This window comes from Panulirus ornatus, chromosome 41 (assembly GCF_036320965.1).
Source record: "Panulirus ornatus isolate Po-2019 chromosome 41, ASM3632096v1, whole genome shotgun sequence".
Classification (NCBI taxonomy): Eukaryota; Metazoa; Arthropoda; class Malacostraca; order Decapoda; family Palinuridae; genus Panulirus; species Panulirus ornatus.
The window spans coordinates 16008035-16034774 of record NC_092264.1 but is presented as its reverse complement, the minus strand read 5'-3'; the positions used below and the strand labels follow the sequence as shown (position 1 = coordinate 16034774).

Sequence of the window (26740 nt, the reverse complement as noted above, 5' to 3'; positions counted from 1 at the left end):
AGCTGAGTTCGTTATAGATTCGAAAGACGATACCCTCAAAATCCAACGCCATAAGATTTCCCTGTTGAGCCTAGTATCAACATGACCTGCGCCTTTGTGTACAGTCACCCAGAGTTACAAGCACATCACGTTCCCTTCACCAATATGGAGAACCACCATCGCTCCTCATGACCCTAAGCTCCGTTCTGGCAACATAAATAACTCCCTTTTCCTCCAGCAGGAAGGTGGAACGATGGACAGCCCAATAGAACTACTTATCGCAAATTTCTCCACACGCCCATTTTGAACATTCTTCAAGACACTTCCCCTCCCGCCACCCATCTCTTGCCACTCTGTGGACGACGAAGACTATCTTGTCCGTCTCATGGTGGCTCCAGGGACCCCCACAGTCTTACGATTTACTTACGAACTGAAGTGAGGAACAGCAGCAAGCTCATACCTCTCCCAGACGTTCTCGCCGAAGGCAACTTCCTTTGATGTTATTGCTTCTGTCAACTTAAAGCAGACTGATCTAGGACGCTGCCGTAATGTCACTAACGAATGCCCTCAGAGATACAAGACCGGCATCATTAAAGCCTTCCTCCACCGAGCTTATGACACATCTTCCAACTGGAACATATCTTTTTTAGGAAACCCAATTCCGAGAGAAGAATTTCAACAAACAACGGATTCTCCAACGCAGAAGTAGATTTGAAGATTAACCTCTTCCTGTGCAACTTCCTGTACAGCGTCAATAGAACGTGTAGTGCCTCAGGCAGCGCCACAGGTACAACACAAGGTTTTCCACCGTGACTAGATGTTCTCACCTTACAAGAAACAGGAAAGAGGAAACCTTGAAGCTTAACCCAAGTGCATCACGTGGACGCAACCTAACGAAGAACCTTGTGATCTACTGAAACACGAAGACTTATAACTTCTTTATGACCTACAAACGAAGCCGGAATTAGAATCCCTCCCAGTGCTCCCACGTAATTTATAACCTGTCAAGGACGGTGTATACTTCTTAATAACAATTAGTATGTGGTATCCTCCACCATCACCTTCTCTATACGTATCACTTCAAACAAACAGAAAAGAGACAGGTGGAGGTGAGACAAGTCTCGAATCATCAGAGTGAGTCAGTGTTGGGTCAGGAGTGTGGCCAAGGATTTCTGATCACCTGTCTGAACACGGCCGCCGAGGCGGTGATACCCCCGACCCTGGCTGGAGGCGGGAAAGACACGCTGGGTCGTGCTCCAGGGTGGGCATGACTTACCTGGACTTATGGGTGTTATCGAGTGCTGCCAGTCTGAACGCGTCTGACAGTCCATGTTCCGCACGCTGGGCAGTCTTACCAGGAATGCCATATGCAGCCACTGCAAGCATTCTCTCGGTATCCCACTTCCTGTGTAAAGTGATCCGCTGACACCAGAGAAGGAGGAGGAGGAGGGACGAGGGTGAGCCAGGCGGCGGCGGGCAGTGAGGCACAGCGATGGGCGCTCAGCCGACTGTGGCCGCCCGTGGCCATTTCCACACACAATCCTCTCCCACTGGACACACACCTGCCACACTGGTCACTACCACACTTCGTCCAGCTGGACCACTCACCACCACCACATAACCCGTCACTAGACAGTCTGCAACTGGACATTATAGCGTCTGATAAATCAACACAAGGCAACCCGTCACCTGATAGTTTAGCACCGGACTTCAAACAACCCAACAATCCACTCGTCACACAACGCTTCGCCACCTCTACGCATTGTTAACGTTATAAAAAAAAAAACTATTCGCTTTAGTGGCTGGGGAGTTGAGAAATGGATCCTCTTCCGACCTCTCTTTCATCCTCTTTCAGCTAGGCAACTTTATGTAGCTTATTCTAATTTCAGCAAGTATAGATGTTATGAGGAATCTCATTTCTTCTTCGGGGAAGAGGCATTGAGAGTGTACTTTACGTTGGCCGTAATGGTCTCTGCCGATACCTGAATTTTAAAAGAGTTAATATTTAGTTAATAAACGAAGGCATCATGTCGTCGACTGAAATAATAGGTTTAACTGTTACCAGACAATTCCCCAGTCTACATTATGATCGTGGGTCGTGGTGGGTGTGACTCTACATTTATGAGTGAAGGTGTCCTTGACCTTTTTAAAGGTTCCTCAGACTCACGCCGACTTAGGTCATGTCTAACTTCTGCCACAAAAGCCTGACCATCTCGTGCACCTCGGCATGACAAGTCGCTTAGTTCCACATGAGTTTCCTGAACACTTCATGTGTATCATCCTAACGTAACCAGAATGGTGACTTGTGGCGATCGAAGCCACACACACACACACACACACACATTCCATGACTTCGTTCACGCCTGCCACAGACAGACGTAGTGGATATCCTCGTTGCCCTTCTATCTAAGACTGTCGTAGGTGTGATGAAATTCCCAAAATTGAGGAAACGGGATAACGGGGAATATATCCTCCTGTAGAGAAAGACCCTGGCGACTTCCAGTTCAACTTCTGGTCGTCTTGGCTGCTGTGGTTCTTCCACATCTTGTGCCGCACCACCAGTCACTCCCACAATGATGTGCAAAATAATATTTCCAGTAAAGTGCTAGTTCATTCCAGTATTGTTTATATAGGATCGTAAGAGACACATGTAGTGTATCTCCCCTTAACAACAACTGGTCATGACGTGGTTGGACTTTCACAACACTATTACAACCATGAGAAATAGATGAGGCGTCGACGGGTTAGGTGCCTTTGTTCCAGCGGCGGCCGAGTGTGGTTGGCAGTGGACAGCGAGGCGCTAGCTGGCCTAGCACACCTTAATCGTTTGGTCCAGCGAACCTCATTCGCTTAAACACCACCACACTTTATATTCCACAGATAATACGGATAACTGAATTATTCATGATGTGCTTCTTGATTATCTTTAATCATTTCATTAAATAAAACGTTTATCTTTCGGAAATTATGAGTAAGGTTCGTATATTTTGTCACAGTGGTCAGAGCGAGTGGGTGGGTTGGGCGAGGCGTGACGACCACAGGGCTTCCCGTCCACCCAGGATTACTATATCCTAGCCACGTCGCCCCGCCCGAGTCCTACCTCCATTGTAACACCCAGCAACGTATTGCCTTCACAGTGGATATCATTGCTCATCTTTCACTGCATCCGTGGAACTTCTGTTTCTACTTGTAAATAAGTATTAGCCCGTGTTGCTAAGTACGAAAAAAAAAAAAAAATAGTAGATACGTAGAACATGAAATAAACTGCTTGTATGTACTAATATCAATTCAGACGGCAAACCCGTAACTCCATGTTGGAGGAGACGACGTGTCTAGTATCATTATATTTTGTTTGACAAGTACTTAGTTCTCTCTCTCTCTCTCTCTCTCTCTCTCTCTCTCTCTCTCTCTCTCTCTCTCTCTCTCTCTCTCTCAGACACACGTTAGGCCAGCTGACACCATCGTGCGGAGTCATATTTCACGGAGGGAGGGATCCGTCTCGACTCACGGTGGCCGGGGAAGTATATACATTTGTTCTCCATCAAGTCCAGTAGAGGAATCTTCCGTGATGACATTTGAACGTTGTGTGAAACACAGGAATTACGCCGACCTGTGAACCACCACGAGCATGTGGGGCTTTCCCATCAACTTCATGGAAAGTAAGTCTTGCTCCCAGAGGTATATCAGACAGGAGGATCGAACACGATAAAGATACGTTTCTGTCTAATCAGGTAAATGCGGCAACAGTATAAATAGCTTGTGTCAACACTCGCTTCCTGTGGTATAGTTTTTTTTCTATCTAAATCAAGCGATACAAAGACAAGTAATATATATATATATATATATATATATATATATATATATATATATATATATATATATATATATATATATATATATATATATATATATATATATATATATATATATATATATATATATATTTTTGTCGCTGTCTCCCGCGTTTGCGAGGTAGCGCAAGGAAACAGACGAAAGAAATGGCCCAACCCACCCCCATACACATGTATATACATACGTCCACACACGCAAATATACATACCTACACAGCTTACCATGGTTTACCCCAGACACTTCACATGCCCTGATTCAATCCACTGACAGCACGTCAACCCCGGTATACCACATCGCTCCAATTCACTCTATTCCTTGCCCTCCTTTCACCCTCCTGCATGTTCAGGCCCCGATCACACAAAATCTTCTTCACTCCATCTTTCCACCTCCAATTTGGTCTCCCTCTTCTCCTCGTTCCCTCCACCTCCGACACATATATCCTCTTGGTCAATCTTTCCTCACTCATTCTCTCCATGTGCCCAAACCATTTCAAAACACCCTCTTCTGCTCTCTCAACCACGCTCTTTTTATTTCCACACATCTCTCTTACCCTTACGTTACTTACTCGATCAAACCACCTCACACCACACATTGTCCTCAAACATCTCATTTCCAGCACATCCATCCTCCTGCGCACCACTCTATCCATAGCCCACGCCTCGCAACCATACAACATTGTTGGGACCACTATTCCTTCAAACATACCCATTTTTGCTTTCCGAGATAATGTTCTCGACTTCCACACATTCTTCAAGGCTCCCAGAATTTTCGCCCCCACCCCCACCCTATGATCCACTTCCGCTTCCATGGTTCCATCCGCTGCCAGATCCACTCCCAGATATCTAAAACACTTCACTTCCTCCAGTTTTTCTCCATTCAAACTCACCTCCCAATTGACTTGACCCTCAACCCTACTGTACCTAATAACCTTGCTCTTATTCACATTTACTCTTAACTTTCTTCTTTCACACACTTTACCAAACTCAGTCACCAGCTTCTGCAGTTTCTCCCATGAATCAGCCACCAGCGCTGCATCATCAGCGAACAACAACTGACTCACTTCCCAAGCTCTCTCATCCCCAACAGACTTCATACTTGCCCCTCTTTCCAAAACTCTTGCATTCACCTCCCTAACAACCCCATCCATAAACAAATTAAACAACCATGGAGACATCACACACCCCTGCCGCAAACCTACATTATATACATATATATATATATATATATATATATATATATATATATATATATATATATATATATATTATCCCTGGGGATAGGGGAGAAAGAATACTTCCCACGTATTCCCTGCGTGTCGTAGAAGGCGACTAAAAGGGAAGGGAGCGGGGGGGCTGGAAATCCTCCCCTCTCGTTTTTTTTTTTTTTAATTTTCCAAAAGAAGGAACGGAGAAGGGGGCCAGGTGAGGATGTTCCCTCAAAGGCCCAGTCCTCTGTTCTTAACGCTACCTCGCTATCGCGGGAAATGGCGAATAGTATGAAAAAAAAAAAAATATATATATATATATATATATATATATATATATATATATATGTATATATATATATATATATCATCCCTGGGGATAGGGGAGAAAGAATACTTCCCACGTATTCCCTGCGTGTCGTAGAAGGCGACTAAAAGGGAAGGGAGCGGGGGGCTGGAAATCCTCCCCTCTCGTTTTTTTTTTTTTTTTTAATTTTCCAAAAGAAGGAACAGACAAGAGGGCCAGGTGAGGATATTCCCTCAAAGGCCCAGTCCTCTGTTCTTAACGCTACCTCGCTATCGCGGGAAATGGCGAATAGTATGAGAGAAAAAAAAAAAAAAAAAAAAAAAATATATATATATATATATATATATATATATATATATATATATATATATATTTTTTTTTTGCTTTGTCGCTGTCTCCCGCGTTTGCGAGGTAGCGCAAGGAAACAGACGAAAGAAATGGCCCAACCCACCCCCATACACATGCCTTGATTCAATCCACTGACAGCACGTCAACCCCGGTATACCACATCGCTCCAATTCACTCTATTCTTTGCCCTCCTTTCACCCTCCTGCATGTTCAGGCCCCGATCACACAAAATCTTTTTCACTCCATCTTTCCACCTCCAATTTGGTCTCCTCAAACATCTCATTTCCAGCACATCCATCCTCCTGCGCACAACTCTATCCATAGTCCACGCCTCGCAACCATACAACATTGTTGGAACCACTATTCCTTCAAACATACCCATTTTTGCTTTCCGAGATAATGTTCTCGACTTCCACACATTCTTCAAGGCTCCCAGAATTTTCGCCCCCTCCCCCACCCTATGATCTACTTCCGCTTCCATGGTTCCATCCATATATATGTGTGTGTGTGTGTGTGTGTGTGTGTGTGTGTGTGTAAAACGTGGTGTACCGCGATTTTTTTCATAGGTTTATAACAAATACAAATGAGCGACGTCATTAGGCCTGAGGCGGTCTGTACTAATGGAAATATCGCCCGAGGACACGAAATCGTGCACTCGCTGACAGGTAAGACATCATAAACTTCAAACCCAACTAGTTCGGAGCGGAAACATCCCGGCAGAAGGAGGAACAACTGCCCCACTGCCCATTCTACTGTTATCATTGTACACACCACACCACCTCCCACCATTCAGTCCCCACATACACCTACCAGACGTAGAACTCCCTACTAAACCAATGCCTCCACTACGGACGCCACCCTTAGCCACGCCCACGGTCCAGGAAGTTACTGGAAATATATTTCCCCACCATGAACGTATTTCTCGGATACAGATGGCGGCTGATCCATGATAAAAGCATTTATGCATTTAGTAAATGTTTACACCCTGGCGTCGTGACCGGAGGTTGGGCGGTGGGCGTCGTCACATGATCAGATGGGTGAGTACTTGGTTACAGGAGACCACACAGTACCACACGTACAATGGTATTCACCAATCTTCACGACACACGCAACTGTCTCCGCCAACAGCTGTAATTTTGAGGATTTATTCACTCATCGTCATGTGAAGTTTTTCATTAACAGATACAAAGCGAGTACTGAGTTAGATGATAAATACATGTAATCATACGTAACTTGTGAAATACATAATTTCCTGACGCACTGAAAGGCTTGTTGAAATGATATTACTACATATTCGAGGATTACGGTCGGATGTCACTTAATCTTCCTCAGAAGAGGATCTATGTTTCATTGATATATATCAAGGAGTTCGTATGATCATTATGGTAGCAACAGGCAACTTGCGGAATTTTTGTTTGTAAAGAGGAGGGGAGGGGCGAAGAGCAGCTGGGCCCGCGTCCTGCGCCAGCGAACAGGCCACACTTCACAGCCTCTCCCATGGTCACTGTCCACATAATATACACCGAAATGATTAGATTTTTTTGCACTCTCGTCTGTAACTGTGAGTGACGGATGCTGGATACCTCACAAATGATCGGGTAAGATATTCTAAAACCTTAACAGAAGTGGAAGTCACGGTCAGCGACAAGGCCGGAGACTGGCGCAGGTGTGTTTCGTAGCGTGAGAAGGAAACACGTGCCTACCTAACCCAGTACTGCTAGCAGCCACCACACACACACACAGTCTGCCTTGTCTCGTACTGCGCTCAACCTTGTCACCTGAAAGCTCTACAGACACGGGATATATACATCAAAGGAAGATCCAGAAAGGTAAAATATTTTTCACAACTTATCTATCCTAACCATCGTACGGATATATTGTTAGGTAGTTCTTGCTTCGATGAGGAAGGTACCTTTTGAGTCTAGACTAAGGCCCGTGGTAGTGAGTGAGGGGGGCGAGTCTCAGCTTTGATGAAGCATAACGGTATTTTGATGCATGATATTCATATAGTACAGACAGGCAACAGTGGAGTGTTTCGCCTGTAATGATATTACCTTCGCCAGGTTAGACATAATCGTTTAGTCTCCTCTTGAAAGCCCCTGATTAGGAGCAGGCGAGACTCGTGAGTGTGAGGTTGAGGAGAAATGGGTGGTGCATGAGGTCATATCTACCTCCTATGAAATGCAGATTTTTGATAATGATAATAATTATAATGATAATAATGATAATAATAATTTGGTCGGTAGCATTTAATGAAACTTTGATATCGCGCACATGCTCCCTGGTCCAGGTGATTTGCAAATATCTTTCCAATGGAGGAAAGTGATCAGTTTTCTTTCGTCCTTGTGCTTCCGGCGCTCACTTTGCCAGAGGGCAACGTACTCCGATGTTCTGTGACTATAAAGAAACATGTCCCCACATCTATCTTTGGACATTGCATCTGTACCACCATTATCACATTTTCTTATCTTAAGAATATTCATTCACTCAACACGGAGTTTTCCGGGTGCGATATCACATCAGCGTATAGCAGCAAGTCAGGCTGGCGCGCTTCCCAGTCTGCAATCCACTTGTTGATTATCTTGTTTTTCGTCTAAAGTGAAGTGTTTTAGATATCTGGGAGTGTGGACTTAGCAACAGATGGAACCATGGAAGCGGAAGTGAGTCACAGGGTGGGGGAGGGGGCGAAGGTTCTGGGAGCGATGAAGAATGTGTGGAAGGAGAGAACATTATCTCTGAGCGAAAAAAAATGGGTATGTTTGAAGGAAGACTAGTTCCAACAATGTTATACGGTTGTGAGGCATGGGCTGTAGATAGGGTTGTACGGAGGAGGGTTGATGTGTTGGAAATGAGATGTTTCAGGACAATATGTGGTGTGAGGTGGTTTGATTAAGTAATGAAAGGGTAAGAGAGATGTGTGGTAATGAAAAGAGTGTGGTTGAGAGAGCAGATGAGTGTGTGTCGAAATGGTTTGGACACATGGAGAGAATGAATGAGGAAAGATTGACAAAGAGGATATATGTGTCAGAGGTGGAGGGAAGGAGAAGTGGGAGACCAAACTGGAGGTGGAAGGATGGTGTGAAAGATTTTGAGCGACAGGAAATAGCGTCGCTACCCCCCGCTTCATCGTGGTAGCGCCAGGAAAAGAGACAAAAAAGGCCACATTCGTTCACACTCTGTCTCTAGCTGTCATGTGTAATGCACCGAAACCACAGCTCCTTATCCATATCCAGGTCCCGCAAACCTTTCCATGGTTTACCCCCAGACGCTTCACACGCTCTGGTTCAATCATTTGGCAGCACATCGACGCCGGTATACGATTGGTAATGATTGGAACATACCGGAGACAGCGAATATTACTGGTCTTGACTGTTTGTTTGCTGACCACAATGTAAGGTCTGAGGGACTTAATAAAGATTATCACGTAATGGGCTATAAAAGAATGGAAACTCACTTGAAAATTGCTGAGACACATTAGTGAGATTCGATATCGCATTGTAAGGGAAATATTTAACAACGTCACGCCACAGTCCTGGCATAGACTCGGGTATATGTGTGTGCATATGAGTCAAGACATAGTACATATGTACAGAAGTTAAGAGACATCGCAACGCGAATGTAACATTCCCTCTCCGTGACACACAAATAGTAATCCATATCCCAACCTTGCAGTTCCCGAGCATCAATATGGCCAGCACCTGAGGTTTAGATTAAGATAATCATGTATAACCATTTCAGTCACCGCCCCCCAGACTTAACAAGAAATACTTATAGAATATATATCAGTTATGAGACAAGTGTCAGAAATTACTGAGCCTCACAGCAAAGCCTCATTCACTCACTACTCTTTAGCTGTAATGTGAGATGCACCGAAATCACAGCTCGCTATCCACAAGCAAAGCCCTAAAGACGTTTCCATGATTTACCTTAGCTGTTTTTATATTCCTTTGGCTCAGTCCATCGACAACACGCCGCCCCCTGTATACCATAGCGGTCCAACTTACTCTCTCCCATGACGACTTTCATCCACCTGCATATTTAGGCCCCAGTCAGTCAAAATATCTAGGTACTGTACATTTTTTTGATGACTGCAAGCCAACCGACTCCATTATAGCCCATCGCAACCCCGGCAGAACAGTGTTACCAACGCGCGATCCTTCTTTTCTTCGGCGCCGATAAATCGTGACATCCATACGAATCTTTTTTTTTTTTTTTTGAAAAGATGTGGAATAAACACTAAGAGGCAGGGGATGTAACACATGATCTAGTGGAGTCGACCACTTGACCTCAGTCTGAGGGTCGTGGAAGCGAAGCGAGCGGTCTGAGTGTAATAGCGTTTGTCTGCAATTATTTATCCTTTCCTTTTAAACTGGCGCGAACAGTGAGAGGTCTCGGGGACCATCATGAAAATGATGCGTTAAGAAGTGGTTCTTTAAAACCAAGGGAGACTTGATGGAGAGAAGAGCGAGAAGGAGTAATAGGATAATTAGATGGAGCGTTTAGTCACGGGTACATGACACAGTGCTTAGGGTGAATAGGCCGAGTGTTAGAAGGGAAGAGGGCGCCAATGTCCAAGTTCCGTACATTACCCACTAGTAGGCCACTGTAGCACACATGGCTGGATGGAACAACTCAAGACGGAATGCGGAAGCGTAACGGATATAGGGAAAGGATATAGACAACTTTGAATACCCAAAATGCTGAAGCTCTTTCAAACATCTCTTGCAGCAGCGAGGGGAAACGAATGACAACTTGACATTCAACAATCCTACAAGGAAAGAGAACATTATTTCCCACCTGTCGGGGTAAGAGTGTTGTCCACCTGCCAGGGTAGGAATGGGTGCTGACATTCGAGTCTGGTTTAGTCAAGTTACTGAATCAAATTCCGTCATTTACCTCGACAGGTTTTGCAGACGTGCTCAACATTTTTTTTTCTATGTTGGAGGGACCAGCCACACAAAAGTCCACATCAAGGCTGGGACGTAATGGAAATAGAAAGACGTTAATGAAAGGAAGGAAAGAGATGAGATAAATCGTATTTACGAATTCTGGAGGAAGTCTCAAGCTATAAAACCCTGGACATGCTTGGCTTACGCATGCAGTCCGCGCGTGAACGGGGCCTCCCGCGCAGTGAAGAGGTCGTGGGACGGACAAGGTGGAGTGTATTGCGTGACAGGGAGAGAGAGCGGTCGTGCTCCCAGACCAGAAGACGAGTCATCACGGCCACTCGCACCGCCTCGTCCCACCAATGAAAGGGGCAGCCGGCCTAGCAGGGATTGTTTGTTGTTGTTGTTGTTGTTGTTGTTGTTATTGAGATCGTCGGACCTGTTTGGTCCGACACGGGCCTTTGCCTGTTGGTGGCCCGTTCCCTGGTTTCTAGTCTTAATTTTATTCTCACTTGTGATGTGGGAACTCCCTTATGGTCTGCAGTAGGTGTCCCATAGGGTTTCCCTGAATCCTCTGAAATAGTGAGGCCGCTGGTAGTGCATGGTCTTCCTCACTGAAATCAGGGACTCTTTCGCGGAGACTTTGTGTCATGTTCCCTTCGCTGGGCCGTCTACTGAGGGGAAGTATTTCTAGTTTTGTTAAAGGAAAAAATATATGAGGCCAAGCATGGGTACAACGGTGCGAGCATGATGGTACGATCCTTAAGCATGACGGTACGGTCCTTAAGCATGACGGTACGGTCCTTAAGCATGACGGTACGGTTCTTAAGCATGATGGTACTGTCCTTAAGCATGACGGTACGGTCCTTAAGCATGACGGTACGATCCTTAAGCATGACGATACGATCCTTAAGCATGACGGTACGATCCTTAAGCATGACGGTACGATCCTTAAGCATGACGGTACGATCCTTAAGCATGACGGTACGATCCTTAAGCATGACGGTACGATCCTTAAGCATGACGGTACGATCCTTAAGCATGACGGTACGATCCTTAAGCATGACGGTACGATCCTTAAGCATGACGGTACGGTCCTTAAGCATGACGGTACGATCCTTAAGTAGACGTTACGACTCCTGAGTCTGATGACCTGACCTTTGACCTAGTGATCATCATACTGTCATGCTCAAGGGTCGTACCGTCGCGGTAGAGGGTCGTACCGTCGTGCTCAAGGGGTGAGGAAGGCGGGGTGGCCGTGAACGCCCGATCTTCACCTGGCTGCCATCTACCGCAGACCATCATAACTAAAAGAGAACGTACATCCAGTGTAAACATGTACATATGGCTCAGTTCCAATGAACATCGATCTGGTTCTGAACCTTAACGGTACGTGAATGTGTCTTTCTTGACACGGAGTGGTGTCAGGTGGCTGCCTGACCCGCGATGACTTCACCACACCGTTGGGGTGTGAGGACCGACTGTGATGGTGAGGAGTGTAGTGGTGATGTAGGAGTTGGTGAGGAGTGCAGTGGTGTCGCTGGAGTAAGCGAGGATTGTAGTGGTGTCGTAAGAGTAGGCGAGGAATGTACTGGTGTCGTAAGAGTAGGCGAGGATTGTAGTGGTGTCGTAAGAGTAGGCGAGCATTGTAGAGGTGTCGTAAGAGTTGGTGAAGATTGTAGTGGTGTTGCTGGCGTAGGCGAGGATTGTAGTGGTGTCGTAAGAGTAGGCGAGGATTGTAGTGGTGTCGTAAGAGTTGGTGAAGATTGTAGTGGTGTTGCTGGCGTAGGCGAGGATTGTAGAGGTGTCGCAAGTGTAGGCGAGGATTGTAGTGGTGTCGTAAGAGTTGGTGAAGATTGTAGTGGTGTTGCTGGCGTAGGTGAGGATTGTAGTGGTGTCGTAAGAGTAGGCGAGGATTGTAGTGGTGTCGTAAGAGTAGGCGAGGATTGTAGTGGTGTCGTAAGAGTAGGCGATGATTGTAGAGGTGGTGTAGCAGTTGGTGAGGATTATAGTAGTGTCAGATGCGTTGATGATTACCACTATCCCTTTACTTAGTGTATAACTCAAAACACTACTTCCTTACCTGGGCTACTCTAGCTCAGACCAGCGCCTCGATTCCTTGTCGTATTTCCTCTTTCACGCTTATGTTGCTAAAGACCAGAGCATACTTATTACGAATAAGCTTCATGGTTATTTGTTCTGTACTGCTTCTATTGCTGCCTTTAATGTATTGTGGGAGAGAAATGAATTCTCCAAAGTTCATCATAGTTCAGAAATTCACAACAATGTAGAAGCTAAATTATTTCGGGAACGGTTCCCCCCATCTTCTGTGTTCTCTGGAAGTGTCTTTTCATCACGGTGGGCTGGTGGTGATGATGAATGAAGCGAAAAATGGGTCTTTCTTTTTATGGGGCGGTTGGAAAAGTAGCGGGCTCGAGCAACTGAGTCTTGTTATTAGTTGCTAGCTACATCCTGCTGTCCTTGTCTCTCCCTAATTAGGAGGTGCTGGATAGCTGAAGAGGCTGAGATAAATGCATAAATTCATCTGCCTATCAACGGCCGGTGAAATCAAAAGGTTTTCCGTGATCAGTCGCTTCCTTTAGTCATGGTTAGAGTTTATGATTCTGGTGTTATTGCCCTGTCAAAGGCCAGTGGAGTCGAAAGTGTGGTGAAGATGCACCTGATCCGACCACCCTTTTAGGTTTGACCAGACCTTAAAGGTTACTGAATGTATTGTGAGGATAAGGATACACTTGAGGTCGCATATATTCTTTCCGTAAGGGTCAGCTCAAACTTCGGTAGGCCTGAGGTTGTAGGGAAGACGAAGGTGTAACGAAGATGAGGGTGTGATGAATTACCCATTTGACTTGACGCGTATGGCCAGGTCAGAGACCAGTGGGGGTTCGTGTGGGTTGCATCTGCTGGTAGGTGGCATGATGTTGGGGATCGGGACCTTGTGTAGGTGTCGGGAGGTGGAGAATTGGGACCTTGTGTAGGTGTTGGGAGGTGGAGAATGGAGACTTTGTGTAGGTGGCGGGGAGGTGGAAGATTGGGACCTTGTGTAGGTTTAGGGAGGTGGAGAATGGGGACTTTGTGTAGGTGTATGGAGGTGGAGAATGGGGACCTTGTGTAGGTGTGGAAAGGTGGAAGATGGGGACCTTGTGTAGGTGGCGGGAGGTGGAGAATGGGGACTTTGTGTAGGTGGCGGGGAGGTGGAGAATGGGAACCTTGTGTAGGTGGCGGGGAGGTGGAAGATGGAGACCTTGTGTAGGTGTCGGGAGGTGGAGAATGGGGACTTTGTTTAGGTGGCGAGGAGGTGGAGAATGGGGACCTTATTTAGGTAGCGGGGAGGTGGAGAATGGGGACCTTGTGTAGGTGGCGGGGAAAGGTGGAAAATGGGGACCTTGTTTAGGTGGCGGGGAGGTGGAGAATGGGGACCTTGTGTAGGTGGTGGGAGGTGGAGAATGGGGACCTTGTGTAGGTGTTGGGAGGTGGAAGATGAACCTGACTCGTGTTGGGAAGATGGGGGTCATAGTTCCGGAGGCAGGGGATCAAGGGTCAGAGGTTGTGGGAGGCTGGCGCAAGGGAGATGATTGCCTTACAGTCGACTCGCCTGGCACGCCGGATGATCAGACTGGCGAGGTGCGTCACTAGGAGCAGGGAGGCAGAGCACCGAGGGAGGACGCGTCACAAAATAGACTGAATGACGACATACACACACACAAAGCCAGGCGTAGAGAAACAGAACACTATAAGATCGAAAAAGAGATATCGAAAGGAGACGCGAGAGATTTTATATATATATATATATATATATATATATATATATATATATATATATATATATATATATATATATATATATATATAGAGAGAGAGAGAGAGAGAGAGAGAGAGAGAGAGGAGACTATAGCCTGTGTGGCTCCTGCCTGCATATATACGTTGCTCATCAGGCCACTCCCTCCCAGCATAACAAAGTTGATGCTTTAGCCAGACTAAGACTTACACCATAGAATAAAAAAAAAGGGCTGTTAAATATGATGTTGTTGGGACCATTTGAAAAAAGACTGTGATGAGAAAGTGACTAATACGTCCGTCTGAAGCATGTAGAGGCGTCAAGATAAGCCTTACGTTGGAAAGGGTAATTCTCCATAACTAAATGGGTCAAGGAAAACGTGTCTTAAGCGACATTAACAAGATTTGTAGACGACAAGATGTTCTCCCTGGTACAGTAGGGCTATATGGGTACGAGTGTCTCCTTGGCCTATCTGGAGACGTTGACCAAGCGAATTTGTGAGAGCGTTTCGTCTGAGACACACACACACACACACACACACACACATACACACACACACACTAGAACATTATGTCCTAGACTGTGAAAAAAATTAGAACGGTTCAAGTACATGTCCAGACAACTGTATCAAGACGTGACACAAACATAGTGTTGTGATGATAACTCGAGGTGGTTCTGAGACTGTATCCACTTACTGCATCGAGCAGATGAGTGTACTGTTTGGGAATAATATAAGCTTACGTTATCAGCCTAGTGGAGTCTGACAAAGAACCCTTTGTGACCTCAGTAATCCAATTGCACTGTCGCTCACAGAATGAGCATCGTGCTATAATGAAGCGCTCGCTGGTAGTTTCAAATTCCTTCGAGGTTCGGTTATCTGATGTTGACGTTGGATAGTCTGCAACGTGGAGTCAGCCAATCGACTACGAAAATCATAAAGTGTTGAGAATCGTACTTAATATTATGTTGTCACTTTCATCCAGCTACAGTCGTAAGATATAGTCAGAGAGTCAGCCAATCGACTACGAAAATCATTAGGTGTTGAGAATCGTACTTAATATTATGTTGTCACTTTCATCCAGCTACAGTCGTAATGTATTTTCAGAAGACTGTTATATTGTGATGTTAAGCCAAGTGAAGATTAAGGCCACGGGGATTATAATATGAGTCAGCCATGTACCGCACATGTGGAATATTTTCTGATACTGTCTTGATGTCTAAAGAAATTATATGGTCAGGAGAGGATTTTTTTCACAGATTTGAATATTATTTTCATGGCAACCTAAAATAGTCATTAGATTTCGTTTTTCTTATTTCAACTCGTTTAAGATATAAGGATTTATTTACTGGCCACGAAAAAATCAGCTACACCTGTTGACTGTGTGATTCGTATTCGCGTAAACAAAGTGTTTCCAAATTCTTTCTTTTTTAATTAAAAAGATTAATGCTAGATGATAGGCGGATATCATCTATATTTGGACACCTCCGAGATGTTGGTTTTAACTTGACTGTTGTCAAAATCTATTGACATCTGACGTTTATTGGTCAAGTTATGTGGGAAACAAAAGTTTGACAGACGGACGAAGCTTTTTTCCTATATTCCCCTCAACCACTGACCAGCGATAATCATACCAGTACCACAATCATTGCATATATATATATATATATATATATATATATATATATATATATATATATATATATATATATATATACCCCTGGGGATAGGGGAGAAAGAATACTTCTCACGTATTCCCTACGTGTCGTAGAAGGCGACTAAAGGGAAGGAGCGGGGGGCTGGAAATCCTCCCCTCCCGTTTCTGATTTTCGAAAAAAAGGAACAGAGAAGGAGGCCAACTGAGGATATTTCCTCTAAGGCTTAGACGTCTGGTATTAACGCTACCTCGTTAATGCGGGAAATGGCGAATTTGGATGAAAAAAGTATATATATATATATATATATATAAATATATATATATATATATATATATATATATATATATATATATATATATATATATATATATATATATATTAGGTATTTACACAGCGCAGTTTTAAAGTCCATCTTGGTCCTGATAATGACAGCGCGGGTGGGGAGGAGAGGCGAGGGAGTGGCCAGTCATGGCAGGAGGGGAGGAGGATCCAGGGACCAGCAGGACAGCACGTGCTGGAGTGTGGCCGGGGGTCGGGAGGTGCGTCCCTCCCGAAGCGTCACGCACTCTCACATCCTTGCTGGACCCCAGCAACCCCGCCACCCCCAGCAACCCTGCCACCCCCAGCAACCCCGCCACCCCCAGCAACCCTGCCACCCCCGCAACCCCGTCACCCCCAGCAACCCCGCCACCCCCAGCAACCCTGCCACCTCCAGCAACCCTGCCACCTCCAGCAACCCTGCCACCCCCACAACCCCGCCACCCCCGCCACCCCCCGCAACCCTGCCACCCCCCGCAACCCTGCCACCTCCAGCAACCCTGCCACCCCCACAACCCCGCCACACCCAGCAACCCTGCCACCCCCCGCAACCCTGCCACCTCCAGCAACCCTGCCACCCCCAGCAACCCTGCCACCCCCACAACCCCGCCACACCCAGCAACCCTGCCACCCCCGCAACCCGCTACCCCCCGCAACCCTGCCACCCCCAGCAACCCCGCCACCCCCAGCAACCCCGCCACCCCCAGCAACTCCTCTACCTTTGTTACTCATGAAAGGTACCATGCTACTGTACCTTTGTTACTCATGAAAGGTACCATGCTACTGTACCTTTGTTACTCATGAAAGGTACCATGCTACTGTACCTTTGTTACTCATGAAAGGTACCATGCTACTGTACCTTTGTTACTCATGAAAGGTACCATGCTACTGTACCTTTGTTACTCATGAAAGGTACCATGCTACTGTATCTTTGTTACTCATGAAAGGTACCATGCTACTGTATCTTTGTTACTCATGAAAGGTACCATGCTACTGTACCTTTGTTACTCATGAAAGGGACCAGTTCATTCTGGTGCATACTCACTTACTCACTCACTTCACGGGGGTGGGTACCGCCTCATTGTGCTACACTGGAAAAGTACACTGGAGCTTCCGTGGTGCAGTGGTTAAGCATTGTTACCCACGTATCTCACGGACTTCGTTCAACCGGGCAGCTGGTACACTGTGGGTAACCCAGCTGCTCTGCTGTGATGTCCCTTTTGGGTAGAGAGTGCGCGTGTGTGTGTGTGTGTGTGTGTGTGTGTGTGTGTGTGTGTGTGTGTAGTCGAGAATGGCAGAGGAGAGACGGAAGTTGTGTGGTGGTGTTGGGGTTTAAGAAACTTTATGTATTGTTTGCACCTGATGAGGTGGTTTGTCGCCGTGAAATATGTAGTATCACATACATAGAAAAATTACATGTTGAATAAAATCATATGAACTACTGAATTGCCGTTTCACCTTCTTATATATATATATATATATATATATATATATATATATATATATATATATATATATATATATATATATATATATATATATATATATATAAGATAGATACCTGCAGCTAGAAATCATGTTTATTTATTTCTAATCTCTTGACTCCTGAACTCTCCCTCCGTTTGCCAAGTCGACATGTGAGGCTCACACCCCAGCCCTCCGCCCTCCACATCCTCAACCAGTCACAATGTGGGGATGACGGTAGGAGCCGGATGCTCGCCGTGCACCACCCGACGCCTCCTCACCTCCATTTCACCCGGGGGTCAACTCACATGCCATGGGATCTATCGTCTCATAGACACACCAGAGGAACAGATCGCCTGAGGAATGGCGTTCAGTGTTAGCTGGATCACCAGCCGATGACAACACCATTCAAGCCGCCCGGCTCTGGCCTGGCGTCGCCTGGCCATAGCGAGCGTTGTATTGTGGACATAACGTAAGGTGTATGTGGGATGCATCGGGTATGACCAGACTACGAAGGCATGACACTGCAATGTCACGCCGTGGAGGATACATTCATTTGTCTCGCAGGAAGATGAAGGGAGCGTGTTGGGGTTAAAAGGAAGCTAAGGGTATTTAGTTTCATCTTTCCTTCGAGATATAAGAATATGAGATGTATGAATTACTCCTATTTGCCCTGTATGGGGAGGGAGACTTACACTCGTGTGTGCTTGTGCGTGTGTTCCTTTTTGTCTCTGGTCTAAAGGTCGGGGCAACACGAGTGTAAAACTCCTTACCCTCGACCCACATCATCATCATCACACACACACAAACACACCAGGACACACAGGGACAAGTTAGAACGGGTCTACACTCGTTGGATAGCACTGGGGTAGTAGTCGCTTGATAACAAAGTTCTCGAGACGTGACTCCTGGCCTTGTGATCTTTACATGATAATCTTTGTTATATCCCCTGACGCTCGTCCCTCCCCGTCATACATGTCTCTACGGCCCACATATGTTCCCTATCTCCCACAGTGTACCTTTGAGTCCTATGACCTTATGTCCTATGTCCCGTGGTGTGTACCTATGTCCTATGGAGTGTCAAACCATCCTACGGTGTTTCCTGTGTCCTATGATGTCCTATGTCCTACGGCGTCTCCTATGTCCTATGATGTGTACTATGTCTTATGGTGTGTCCCATGTCTTATTGTGCGGTGCCCTCAAAGCCGACTGTGAGGTGAGGGTTGGTTAACAGAGCGTCGACCAGTCCTTAAGGGCTTGTATAAGGGCAGTTAAAGGACTGGCTAAGGGCCGTATGAAAGACTTGGGCTTGGAAGCCTGGGTGTGGGGGTGGGGGAAGTCATGTGCCCCCCGCCCCCTTCATGACCTGGAAATATGACCCCCCTCACCACCGTGACGAGCAGTGCGTATATAGCCACCGGCAGCCTCTCCCGAGCTCTCCCTCCCCGCCTTCCTCTCACTTCGTTTCACTCACTATCCCCTTCCATCCTTCCGCCTATTTTTTGCACCTCACTCCCAATCCATCGCGTCCTCAACCATCCCCAGCGCTATATATACCTAGATCCCATAGTCTCCACACTATCTATCCACCCGACCTTACCTTAATCCCGCCCTTCCCATAGTCTATCCACCCCCTCCTAACCTTATTCCCTCCCATACCACAGTCTATCCACCCCTCTTTACCTTAATCCCTCTTATCCCATAGTCTATCCACCCCTCCTTGCCTTAATTACTCTCATCCCACAGTCTGTCCACCCCTCCTTACCTTAATACTTCCCATCCCTCCTCTCCCCAGCCTGTTCCATGCACCACTGCCATATGTCTCCCCTCACACTCCCCTCTGCCTGGATATCGGAAAGGTTAGCGACAGCTTGCGGCAGTAACCCAGCGCTTCAGTGGCCGACAAGTGTCACTCCTACCGCCGATGTAGCGGTCTTTGCTAATCTGGCTTACACATACGTGGGCTGCTGGCTATCAGTTCACAAGTGCATAGCCTTCCCATCACACATATGACACCTGAGAGCATGTATTACTCTCTCTCTCTCTCTCTCTCTCTCTCTCTCTCTCTCTCTCTCTCTCTCTCTCTCTCTCTCTATATATATATATATATATATATATATATATATATATATATATATATATATATATATATAAATATATATATATATATATATATATATATATATATATATATATATATATATATATATATATATTTTTTTTTTTTTTTCTTTTCTTTCATACTATTCGCCATTTCCCGCATTAGTGAGGTAGCGTTAAGAACAGAGGACTGGGCCTTAGAGGGAATATCCTCACCTGGCCCCCTTCTCTGTTCCTTCTTTTGGAAAATTAAAAAAAAAACGAGAGGGGAGGATTTCCAGCCACCCGCTCCCTCCCCTTTTAGTCGCCTTCTACGACACGCAGGGAATATGTGGGAAGTATTCTTTCTCCCCTAACCCCAGGGATATATATATATATATATATATATATATATATATATATATATATATATATATATATATATATAGGTCCTTGTTTACTGAGTGACCTCAGTAACCCAGTTCAGGGTTGTTAGAATCATATCTATCAGCCAGGATATGTTATTCTTGTCTCGACACACCAGAGAGTTAGTCTCGAGTGTGATATCAACTGAGCTGGGGGGGGGGGGGGTTGGGGGTTCTTCCTAGTGGTTCAGGATAAACCTATGAGTTCATTCACGTTGACGTCATTCCTTAGTAAACCCAGGTATGACAGCAGCAGTCAACGTTGCCAGCTCTAAATCTAAATCAGTGCCAGGAGAAGAGCTGATTTGGCAACAGCGCCCCTTTTGCGTCCGGTCGTAACAGTGGCCAACCCACGTCACAGTTTCGTTAAAGCTCGAGAAACGGTCGGACCTCCACGGCAGCTCCTCACGTTGGCTTGGTGGTCTGGTGTTGGAAAATTTAGTCAAGATTATAAGAGAAGGATTTGAGTCATCACAGCATCAGAGCCAGTGACGCCCCCCTCTCAGTGTGGGAGAGTGGGAGAAGCCTTGTAGTGCAGAGCAACTGGGACTTGTAACTACCCAGATTCCATGAGTGATGCAGATTGGCAAATATTTTGTTCTACTTGACGCCTGACTGAACGACCACGCCGAAGTCGTAAGTGGCAGTTATTTCGTCATGTACTGCGTCATAATGATGTCTTAATAGGCACAACATGAGTGTACTGTCAATGGCGAGTGGGAGATATGGTGACCCCCCTGTGGTGGATCTGCTACCGGACGCCATCTCTGACATACGGATGTCCCTTACTACCTGTACGAGCTGATGACCGTCCCCGTCATGCTTGTTGGCTGGTCCTTGTGGTGTGAGGAGCCCGTGTGGACACGGGGTCCAAAGCATAACTCTGGACATTGGCCCGGACGGGCGGTGTGGACACGGGCTGGGAGCAGCAGCAGCAGTGTGGACACGGGGCCATGACAAAGAATCAAGGGCGTGGTGTACCACTAATGTTTAGGATTGTGTTTTGTGAATGTAGGATCCCTCTTGGCGGATGGACGGTGTTCGTTGATGTGGAATTTGGCAACTAAATCAAAGCCAAGAAGCCCGAGCGCTTCTGGGGTAAGTCATCTTTCTCTTGGGCTGAAAGACACTCCTGTAATCAAAGATGGCGGACATCGGCTTCTCCGCACACGTCGAGCGAAGGTCAGTCATGTTTCACCCACGTTTCAGGTGCCGATGGTTGGTGGGGAAGATGTCAAGTTTCGTAAGGTAGAGTGAGGATCGTGCGGCGAGGGGCGTGTATGCTAGAGGAAGAGGAGGGGGCAGGCGGGTTATTCTTGGAGATAGACGGAGGCTGAGGTAGGTGTGCGGACACGGGACCCCCTCCCTCAACCCCAGCCAGACAACCTCCCCCCCACACACACACGCTGGGGATGAGTAAGGCAGGGCGGTGCTGGGGTGAAACATAGCTGCAGGAAAACTGGGGTGAAAATCAAGGGCTGTGTTTGATCTGGTTATGGTGGCCGTGCGCTATGATACGAGCGTGGGAGGTTGGGGGAGGAGGTGTAAGAGCCCTGCTGACGAGGGCTAGGGGACGCCACCTCTGGCCACACCCCTACAACAAGGTACGAGTCGGTGATCTTATTCCCTACTGTATCCACCCCTGGCGTCCGTGGGTTGGGCGAGGTGGGTACATCGTGTCTTGAGATGTGTATAATGAGTTGCGTCACGGACAGGTCGAATGTCTCCTCAAACGTGCGTATAATGAGCGTCCACAGCCTGCGCGAGGAAAGGTCCCATCCTCTCCCTGACGCTGTCAGTGTGGTCTTGACAGTGGCTGCCTTGGCTCCCTAGTGTGACCCCATCACCCATGTACATACGTCATTCAATTTGATGTGTATGTCCGTCCATCAGTGTGTGTGTGTGTGTGTGTGTGTGTGTGTGTGTACCATCCCTCATGACGTGTAGGAACTTAACATATGTTTATCACCCACAAGTCTTGTTCGCTGGGAACATGACGAAGTTTTTTTTTATTGCGTATTGAAAGAATGACATTAAATGTCAATTAACACGACCTTCAAACTTGTTGAAACTGTATTAAGCATATATTCTTTTTATTTAGTTTATTAACATATTAATTCAGACACATGATTATCAGATAAGAGCAATCGCTGTTATCACGCTATAGTAGGAATGTTTCTGCCCATCATCTCGTCCTACGTGTTGGCTAGGGTAACCAGTAGCTGGTCAGACAGACGCCCCGTTTAACTCCCAATGATCGAACCCTCGGTTACAGGGCCCAGAAATCGCCTTGTGTGACTGTATCCATGTTGTGTGTAATAGTTATCAATAGTTCATGGTTGTTAAGCAATGATCATTACCACACGGTTCATAATTCTTAGCAGAAACTGTGTTGATCATTAACGTACATTCTAAGCAGAAGTTGTATTGACCTTACGATCGCCAGCGTTGTATATAGACACACAGCCCACCTGTGGTGTGACGTCACGACCGGCACACTGGTCCGTGATTAAGAGTGGCATCTCGTGTGTGTGTGTGTGTGTGTGTGTGTGTGTGTGTGTGTTACAGAGAGATAGTTTTACACTCGTGTTGCCCCCTTGTCTTAAACTGGTATATAATTACCATGTCTTTACTCCTATGTTAACACACACACACACACACACACACACACACACACACGGCCAAGCCTAAGCCAGTTAGCCATTTATCGACTGAGAGGAGGATGAACACGAGGGTTGGATGTGGGCCGAGTACAACAACACCTATGATTCGAACCCCAGTCTAACCAGTGCTAACCTATGGTCAGAAACCCTAACCACTACATCACTGAGGACCCTGTGTGTGTGTGTGTGTGTGTGTGTGTGTGTGTGTGTGTGGTTATTTGCATGTTCATAATTACCTATATGTGCACCAGGGGAGGGACTGTAACAATCATGAGTCCCCATTTTCTAACCCTTTCTCCGGCATGACAAGTTCTAACCCTGTTCGTCCACACTCACCATTTCCTCCCTATATATATTGTCCCCTTCGCCTGCTTCCCCCGGCTCTGTAGTGGAATAACTTGCCTTCACCCGCTTCCCTCGTGGGAATTTCTATGTAAATTGCGTCAGTGTTCATTAGTATGCATGGGTTATGAGTGCAGTGTTTATCTCCTGAGTATGTTCTGGTCTACAGTGTGATGGGGATCCGGTGTGTGTGTGTGTGTGTGTGTGTGTGTGTGTGTGTGTGTGTGTGTGTGTGTGTATGTGTGTGTGTGTGTGTGGTGTATGGCTCTCTACGCATCTGTCAAAGACCTCACTCTAACCCCCTGACCCCGTGACGCGCCAGGGTAAAGCCATTTCATATACGATGACGAATCTTGCCATATTTTGCTCTCTCTCTCTCTCTCTCTCTCTCTCTCTCTCTCTCTCTCTCTCTCTCTCTCTCTCTCTCTCTCTCTCTCTCTCTCTCTCTCTCATCTTGTTGTTAAGTGAGGTATCCTTGTCGGTGTGGGTCTCCAGTACTGGGTTGTGATGTGTCCTTACTATCACTCAACACAGACATGATCTGTATGTCCCTTGATACACACACACACACACACACAGAGAGAGAGAGAGAGAGAGAGAGAGAGAGAGAGAGAGAGAGAGAGAGAGAGAGAGAGAGAGAGAGAGAGAGAGAGAGAGAGAGAGAGGCAAAGAAAATCATGACGTCAGGCAGATCAAAGGTCAGGAGGGCCACGAGGAAACATGTCTCCAACAGGACACACACACACACACACACACACACACACACACACACACACACACACACACACAGAGCAGGGTTCGTACGAGAGTATAATGCCGTCTCTGTGTACAGGAGTGAGTACTCAGACTAATACATCGCAGGTGAATCATCAGAAGGTAGTTTCTGCAGTGGCCCGACCATCAGCCACCTCATGCCACTCACACCAACACCTGGAGACTGCTGTGGCACCTCGCATGATCGTGCTAGCTCCCTCAAGTCACCCTGCCAGTGTGGGGGGACGATCGTCAGACCCAGCTGGTGACGGTATATCGCCCCCAGTCACCCTGCCAGTGTGGGGGGACGATCGTGAGGCCCAGCTTGGTTACGGTATATCGCCCCCAGTCACCCTGCCAGTGTGTGGGGACGATCGTCAGACCCAGCTGGTGACGGTGGGAGGTTGTGAGCACCAAGCCAGTGTGTGGGGACGATCGTCAAACCCAGCTGGTGACGGTGGGAGGTTGTGAGCACCAAGCCAGTGTGTGGGGACGATCGTCAGACCCAGCTGGTGACGGTGGGAGGTTGTGAGCACCAAGCCAGTGTGTGGGGACGATCGTCAGACCCAGCTGGTGACGGTGGGAGGTTGTGAGCACCAAGCCAGTGTGTGGGGACGATCGTCAGACCCAGCTGGTGACGGTGGGAGGTTGTGAGCACCAAGCCAGTGTGTGGGGACGATCGTCAGACCCAGTTTGGTGACGGTATATCGCCCTCAGTCACCCTGCCAGTGTGTGGGGACGATCGTCAGACTCAGCTTGGTGACGGTGGGAGGGTGTGAGCACCAAACCTTACGGTCCAGTGTGACGGGGGAGATATGCTCCGGCACCACCAATATAAATATCAGCTACGACCACACTTGTGAACCATGATGGGTCGTGTCTTTTAGTCATCCCTTGTGTCCCACTCAACACGACCATCCCTTGTGTCCCACTCAACACGACCATCCCTTGTGTCCCACTCAACACGACCATCCCTTGTGTCCCAACCAACACGACCATCCCTTGTGTCCCACTCAACACGACCATCCCTTGTGTCCCAACCAACACGACCATCCCTTGTGTCCCACCCAACACGACCATCCCTTGTGTCCCACTCAACACGACCATCCCTTGTGTCCCACTCAACACGACCATCCCTTGTGTCCCACCCAACACGACCATCCCTTGTGTCCCAACCAACATGACCATCCCTTGTGACCCACTCAACACGACCATCCCTTGTGTCCCACTCAACACGACCATCCCTTGTGTCCCACCCAACACGACCATCCCTTGTGTCCCACCCAACACGACCATCCCTTGTGTCCCAACCAACATGACCATCCCTTGTGACCCACTCAACACGACCATCCCTTGTGTCCCACTCAACACGACCATCCCTTGTGTCCCACCCAACACGACCATCCCTTGTGTCCCAACCAACATGACCATCCCTTGTGACCCACTCAACACGACCATCCCTTGTGACCCACTCAACACGACCATCCCTTGTGTCCCACCCAACACGACCATCCCTTGTGTCCCACCCAACACGACCATCCCTTGTGTCCCAACCAACACGACCATCCCTTGTGTCCCACCCAACACGACCATCCCTTGTGTCCCACTCAACACGACCATCCCTTGTGTCCCACCCAACACGACCATCCCTTGTGTCCCACCCAACACGACCATCCCTTGTGTCCCACTCAACACGACCATCCCTTGTGTCCCACCCAACACGACCATCCCTTGTGTCCCACTCAACACGACCATCCCTTGTGTCCCACTCAACACGACCATCCCTTGTGTCCCACTCAACACGACCATCCCTTGTGTCCCAACCAACACGACCATCCCTTGTGTCCCACCCAACACGACCATCCCTTGTGTCCCACTCAACACGACCATCCCTTGTGTCCCACTCAACACGACCATCCCTTGTGTCCCACTCAACATGACCATCCCTTGTGTCCCACCCAACACGACCATCCCTTGTGTCCCACTCAACACGACCATCCCTTGTGTCCCACTCAACACGACCATCCCTTGTGTCCCACCCAACACGACCATCCCTTGTGTCCCAACCAACACGACCATCCCTTGTGTCCCACTCAACACGACCATCCCTTGTGTCCCACCCAACACGACCATCCCTTGTGTCCCACCCAACACGACCATCCCTTGTGTCCCACTCAACACGACCATCCCTTGTGTCCCACTCAACACGACCATCCCTTGTGTCCCACTCAACACGACCATCCCTTGTGTCCCAACCAACACGACCATCCCTTGTGTCCCACCCAACACGACCATCCCTTGTGTCCCACTCAACACGACCATCCCTTGTGTCCCACTCAACACGACCATCCCTTGTGTCCCACTCAACATGACCATCCCTTGTGTCCCACCCAACACGACCATCCCTTGTGTCCCACTCAACACGACCATCCCTTGTGTCCCACTCAACACGACCATCCCTTGTGTCCCACCCAACACGACCATCCCTTGTGTCCCAACCAACACGACCATCCCTTGTGTCCCACCCAACACGACCATCCCTTGTGTCCCACTCAACACGACCATCCCTTGTGTCCCAACCAACACGACCATCGCTTGTGTCTCCCAACACGACCGTCGCCAGGACGACCGTCGCCAGGACGACCGTCGCCAGGTCGTCCTGGGGTCG

The 26740-nt window shown here is 47.4% G+C and overlaps 1 protein-coding gene across 8 annotated transcripts in view; it reads left to right on the top strand.

Annotated features, from left to right (window-relative positions):
- Positions 1–26740, top strand: part of LOC139761711 (transient receptor potential cation channel subfamily A member 1-like) — a 111518-nt gene that overhangs the window by 61190 nt on the left and 23588 nt on the right. The window contains exon 1 of one of the 8 annotated variants that reach the window (XM_071686087.1): positions 7384–7519. The exons of 5 other annotated variants lie outside the window; for them this stretch is intronic. The gene's annotated coding sequence lies outside the window, so the exon portion shown is untranslated. Of the gene's footprint in view, positions 1–7383; positions 7520–20663; positions 20951–21029; positions 21413–26740 lie in introns of those variants that run through there. 2 more of the 8 variants (XM_071686082.1, XM_071686084.1) reach the window with 2 other exon arrangements.